Consider the following 7,393-nt stretch of genomic DNA (forward strand, 5'->3'; position numbering starts at 1 on the left):
GGAACTCGAAAGGGATGATGTTATTGAATGGCACAAAGTCATAACATATTGGGGGTGATGGACGGTCGTTAGGTGGTATCCGTTACTTGCATTAATTTCATATGTGTCTCGTGCAAGTGGGAGATTGAAGGTATTTCGTATGCCCGAGAGATATATTAAATTAATGTGGCTAATGTGTTATGATCCAAGTCGGGTCATACCCAATAACAAGCTTACCGACACCTTATATGTATTTAATCTTAACGATTGGATCGTTAAATAAATACGCGACACTTAAACTTTGGAAAATCGGTTTTCTAAAATATTATTACTTGATATAAATTATTTGGATAATTTATATTTAATTATTTAGAGGTTTAAATAATTATGTTGTGTTATATTTTATAAAAGGTTATAAAATGTATAAGTAACAAAATATATGTATATATATTTATACATGGGTTTATAAATATTGTTTTATAAAACAATTTGCATATTATAATGCCCATGATGTGTGCAGAATTTGGGACTCCAAGAGAGAGCTCACATGCTTGTTTTGCTACTTCCTATATACACAACTTCATAGGTGCATGTCTCACACTTGAACCAAGGCTTGACTCACTTTCTCTCAAGTAATACTAGACTTTTAAACTTGTAAAAACTGTACAGAATTCTGCTCTAAAAGAGCTGAAGGCCGTGGCCTATTTGGGACTCAAGGGAGTTCATATTTTGGTTTTTACATGCTCATATCTAGTGTCAATCAAATCCTAACTAATTACAAAGGTGTTGGGGTTATTGCTTGTGGATATTACACACTTGAGGCTTCAAGTTAGAAGCTCTAATTTCATCATCTTCATCATCATCTTGCAACTTTGTGAACTACCCTCAACTAGCTTGAGGAGGTATATATATCTTCTCTACTTGTTATATTTTTAAGCATTTATCCAATACTTGATATTATCATGGAATTTAACTTAATAGCTTTGCATATAAACATGAACTTATCATCATGCTTCTGCTTTCTATAACTATCATAAAATGGTTTCATGAACAAGTTAACTTAAAGAACATGTTGTTTATAAAGTTGTAAAATTCCATCACTAAGGTCAAAGCTGAGCATCAGAAACCATCAGGTCTACTTCAACAACCCGAAATCCCGGAATGGAAATGGGAAAACATTACCATGGATTTCATCACTAAATTGCCAAGGACTGCAAGTGGTTTTGATACTATTTGGGTAATAGTTGATCGTTTCACTAAATCAGCACACTTCCTGCCAATAAGAGAAGATGACAAGATGGAGAAGTTAGCACGACTGTATTTGAAGGAAGTATTCTCCAGACATGGAATACCAATGTCTATTATCTCTGATAGGGATGGCAGATTTATTTCAAGATTCTGGCAGACATTACAGCAATCATTAGGAACTCGTCTAGACATGAGTACTGCCTATCATCCACAAACTGATGGGCAGAGCGAAAGGATGATACAAATGCTTGAAGACATGCTACGAGCATGTGTTATTGATTTCGGAAACAGTTGGGATCGACATCTACCGTTAGCAGAATTTTCCTACAACAACAGCTACCATTCAAGCATTGAGATGACACTGTTTGAAGTACTTTATGGTAGAAAGTACAGGTCTCTAATTTGTTGGAGTGAAATGGGGGATAGACAGATTACGGGTCCGGAGATAATACAAGAAACTACCGAGAAGATCATTCAAATTCAACAATGGTTGAAAGCCGCCCAAAGTCGACAAAAGAGCTACGCTGACATTAAAAGAAAAGATATAGAATTTGAAATTGGAGAGATGGTTATGCTTAAAGTTTCACCTTGGAAAGGCGTTGTTCGATTTGGTAAATGAGGGAAATTAAATCCAAGGTATATTGGACCATTCAAGATTATTGATCGTGTAGGACCAGTAGCATACCGACTTGAGTTACCTCAACAACTTGCGGCTGTACATAACACTTTCCACGTCTCGAATTTGTAGAAATTTTTTGCTAAAGAAGATCTCACTATTCCGTTAGATGAAATTCAAATCAACGAAACACTTCAATTCATCTAAGAACCCGTCAAAATAATGGATCGTGAGGTTAAAAGACTTAAGCAAAATAAAATACCAATTGTTAAGGTTCGATGGAATGCTCATAGAGGACCTGAGTTCACCTGGGAATGAGAAGATCAGATGAAGAAGAAATACCCGCAGTTATTTCCAGAAGATACGTCAACACCTCCAACTGCTTAAAATTTCGGGACGAAATTTATTTAACGGGTAGGTACTGTAGTGACCCGAACTTTTCCATGTTTATTTATATTAATTGAATTTGTTATTTTCATGATTAAGTGTTTCTAACATGTTAAGCAATCAAACTTGTTAAGACTTGATTAATTGAAATAGGTTTCATATAGACAATTGACCACCCAAGTTGATCGGTGATTCACGAACGTTAAAACTTGTAAAAAACTATATGATGACATATATATGGATATATATATATATATATAGTTAACATGTTATTATGATAGGTATGTATCTCATTAAGTATTTTAACAATGAGTTATATACATAAAAATGAGACTATTGAATTAAGAAACTCGAAAACGATATATATAACGATTATCGTTATAACAACGTCTTACTAAGTACATATGAATCATATTAAGATATTGATACACTTTGTTAAACATGTTAAATGATAAGTAAATACATCATTAAGTGTATTAATAATGAACTACATATGTAAAAACAAGACTACTAACTTAAGGATTTCGAAACAAGGCATATATGTAACGATTATCGTTGTAACAACATTTAACTCTATATATATCATACTAAGATATATTAATATATCATAATATCATAATAATGTAATAATTTAACATCTCTTTAGATATAATAAACAATGGGTTAACAACATTTAACAAGATCGTTAACCTAAAGGTTTCAAAACAACATTTACATGTAACGACTAACGATGATTTAACGACTCAGTTAAAATGTATATACATGTAGTGTTTTAATATGTATTCATACACTTTTGAAAGACTTCAAGACAATTATCAAAATACTTCTACTTAACAAAAATGCTTACAATTACATCCTCGTTCAGTTTCATCAACAATTCAACTCGTATGCACCCGTATTCGTACTCGTACAATACACAGCTTTTAGATGTATGTACTATTTTTGAGACCTCCAAATAGGGCCTGGGGTATTTGTGTCTAATTATATCAAATCACAGTTGTATAAACGAGAACAACTCTACATGAGACGTTTTGTGAGTTTTGCAGCGGAAGATAAATATGTCTTTAATTTATATGATATGAAATGATGACTCCAAGCATAGCAAGCAATCATCATCAAAGCAGTAGATATACAGCGGAAGCAATATTTAAGTACCTGAGAATAAACATGCTTAAAAAGTTAACACGAGGTTGAGTAAGTTCATAGGTTTGTCATAAATAATGATTTTAGTAATAGTGTTAGACCACAAGATTTAGTTTGTAAAGTAGATCTCGCAAGATCCAAAAGTTGATCTCCCGCAGGATCAGAAAGTTATGCCAGTGCGTGATATTTAGACTAAACGTTGTTTGCCCCGTGACAAGTTGTTCTGTCCTTGTCGTTTAATTTCATTATCAAGTAATACAAAGACTTAGTCAAATGTAACGGGGACGTTACTCCCGATAGGCCTATCCCCAATAATTAAGAATGCCGCAGCAATTAAAAATATCACTGTAGGGACTTAGTCGGACATAGCCGGGTATAGCATAGTTTTAACAGTTGGTACTGATATTTGTAGTGACCCGAACTTTTCCATGTTTATATATATATTAAATGAAATTGTTATTTACATGATTAAGTGTTTCCAACATGTTAAGCAATCAAACTTGTTAAGACTTGATTAATTGAAATAGGTTTCATATAGACAATTGACCACCCAAGTTGACCGGTGATTCACGAATGTTAAAACATGTAAAAACTATACGATGACATATATATGGTTATATATATAGTTAACATGATTTTATTATAAGTATGTATCTCATTAGATATTTTAACAATGAGTTATATACATAAAAATGAGACTATTAATTTAAGAAACTCGAAAACGATATATATAACGATTATCGTTATAACAACGTCTTACTAGGTACATATGAATCATATTAAGATATTGATACACTTGGTTAATTATGTTAAATGATAAGTAAATATATTATTAAGTGTATTAACAATGAAATACATATGTAAAAATAAGACTACTAACTTAATGACTTCGAAACGAGACATATATGTAACGATTATCGTTGTAACGACATTTAACTGTATATATATCATACTAAGATATATTTAATATCATAATATCATGATAATATAACAATTTAGCATCTCATTTGTTATAATAAACAATGGGTTAACAACATTCAACAAGATCGTTAACCTAAAGGTTTCAAAACAACATTTATATGTAACGACTAACGATGACTTAACGACTCAGTTAAAATGTATATACATGTAGTGTTTTAATATGTATTCATACACTTTTGAAAGACTTCAAGACACTTATCAAAATACTTCTACTTAACAAAAATGCTTACAATTACATCCTCGTTCAGTTTCATCAACAATTCTACTCGTATGCACCCGTATTCGTACTCGTACAATACACAGCTTTTAGATGTATGTACTATTGGTATATACACTCCAATGATCAGCTCTTAGCAGCCCATGTGAGTCACCTAACACATGTGGGAACCATAATTTGGCAACTAGCATGAAATATCTCATAAAATTACAAAAATATGAGTAATCATTCATGACTTATTTACATGAAAACAAAATTACATATCCTTTATATCTAATCCATACACCAACGACCAAAAACACCTACAAATACTTTAATTCTTCAATTTTCTTCATCTAATTGATCTCTCTCAAGTTCTATCTTCAAGTTCTAAGTGTTCTTCATAAATTCCAAAAGTTCTAGTTTCATAAAATCAAGAATACTTCCAAGATTGCAAGTTTACTTCCAGGTTTTCTAAATCCATTCCAAGTAATCATCCAAGATCAAGAAACCTTTGTTACTTATAGTAGGTTATATTTCTAATACAAGGTAATAATCATATTCAAACTTTAATTCAATTTCTATAACTATAACAATCTTATTTCGAGTGGAAATCTTACTTGAAATTGTTTTCGTGTCATGATTCTGCTTCAAGAACTTTCAAGCCATCCAAGGATCCTTTGAAGCTAGATCTATTTTTCTCATTTCCAGTAGGTTTATCCAAGGAACTTGAGGTAGTAATGATGTTCATAACATCATTCGATTCATACATATAAAGCTATCTTATTCGAAGGTTTAAACTTGTAATCACTAGAACATAGTTTAGTTAATTCTAAACTTGTTCGCAAATAAAAGTTAATCCTTCTTACTTGACTTTTAAAATCAACTAAACACATGTTCTATATCTATATGATATGCTAACTTAATGATTTAAAATCTGGAAACACGAAAAACACCGTAAAACCGGATTTACGCCGTCGTAGTAACACCGCGGGCTGTTTTGGGTTAGTTAATTAAAAACTATGATAAACTTTGATTTAAAAGTTGTTATTCTGGGAAAATGATTTTTATTATGAACATGAAACTATATCCAAAAATTATGGTTAAACTCAAAGTGGAAGTATGTTTTCTAAAATGGTCATCTAGACGTCGTTCTTTCGACTGAAATGACTACCTTTATAAAAACGACTTGTAACTTATTTTTCCGACTATAAACCTATACTTTTTATGTTTAGATTCATAAAATAGATTTGAATATGAAAACATAGCAATTTGATTCACTCAAAACGGATTTAAAATGAAGAAGTTATGGGTAAAACAAGATTGGATAATTTTTCTCATTTTAGCTACGTGAAAATTGGTAACAAATCTATTCCAACCATAACTTAATCAACTTGTATTGTATATTATATAATCTTGGGATACCATAGACACGTATACAATGTTTCGACCTATCGTGTCGACACATCTATATATATTTCGGAACAACCATAGACACTCTATATGTGAATGTTGGAGTTAGCTATACAGGGTTGAGGTTGATTCCAAAATATATATAGTTTGAGTTGTGATCAATACTGAGATACGTATACACTGGGTCGTGGATTGATTCAAGATAATATTTATCGATTTATTTCTGTACATCTAACTGTGGACAACTAGTTGTAGGTTACTAACGAGGACAGCTGACTTAATAAACTTAAAACATCAAAATATATTAAAAGTATTGTAAATATATTTTGAACATACTTTGATATATATGTATATATTGTTATAGGTTCGTGAATCAACCAGTGGCCAAGTCTTACTTCCCAACGAAGTAAAAATCTGTGAAAGTGAGGTATAGTCCCACTTTTAAAATCTAATATTTTTGGGATGATAATACATGCAGGTTTTATAAATGATTTACAAAATACACACAAGTACGTGAAACTACATTCTATGGTTGAATTATCGAAATCGAATATGCCCCTTTTTATTAAGTCTGGTGGTCTAAGAATTAGGGAACAGACACCCTAATTGATGCGAATCCTAAAGATAGATCTATTGGGCCAAACAAACCCCATCCAAAGTACCGGATGCTTTAGTACTTCGAAATTTATATCATATCCGAAGGGTGTCCCGGAATGATGGGGATATTCTTATATATATGCATCTTGTTAATGTCGGTTACCAGGTGTTCACCATATGAATGATTTTTATCTCTATGTATGGGATGTGTATTGAAATATGAAATCTTGTGGTCTATTGTTACGATTTGATATATATAGGTTAAACCTATAACTCACCAAAAATTTTGTTGACGTTTAAAGCATGTTTATTCTCAGGTGAATACTAAGAGCTTCCGCTGTTGCATACTAAAATAAGGACAAGATTTGGAGTCCAAGTTTGTATGATATTGTGTAAAAACTGCATTCAAGAAACTGATTTCGATGTAACATATTTGTATTGTAAACCGTTATGTAATGGTCGTGTGTAAACAGGATATTTTAGATTATCATTATTTGATAATCTACGTAAAGCTTTTTAAACCTTTATTTATGAAATAAAGGTTATGGTTTGTTTTAAAAATGAACGCAGTCTTTAAAAACGTCTCATATAGAGGTCAAAACCTCGCAACGAAATCAATTAATATGGAACGTTTTTAATCAATAAGAACGGGACATTTCAGTTGGTATCCGAGCGTTGGTCTTAGAGAACCAGAATTTTGCATTAGTGTGTCTTGTCGAGTTTGTTAGGATGCATTAGTGAGTCTGGAATTCGACCGTGTTTACTTGAAAAATGATTGCTTAACAAATTTTGTTGGAAACTATATATTTTTAACATGTGAATATTATGTGATA

Source organism: Rutidosis leptorrhynchoides, chromosome 4, assembly GCF_046630445.1.
Source record: "Rutidosis leptorrhynchoides isolate AG116_Rl617_1_P2 chromosome 4, CSIRO_AGI_Rlap_v1, whole genome shotgun sequence".
Taxonomy (NCBI): domain Eukaryota; kingdom Viridiplantae; phylum Streptophyta; class Magnoliopsida; order Asterales; family Asteraceae; genus Rutidosis; species Rutidosis leptorrhynchoides.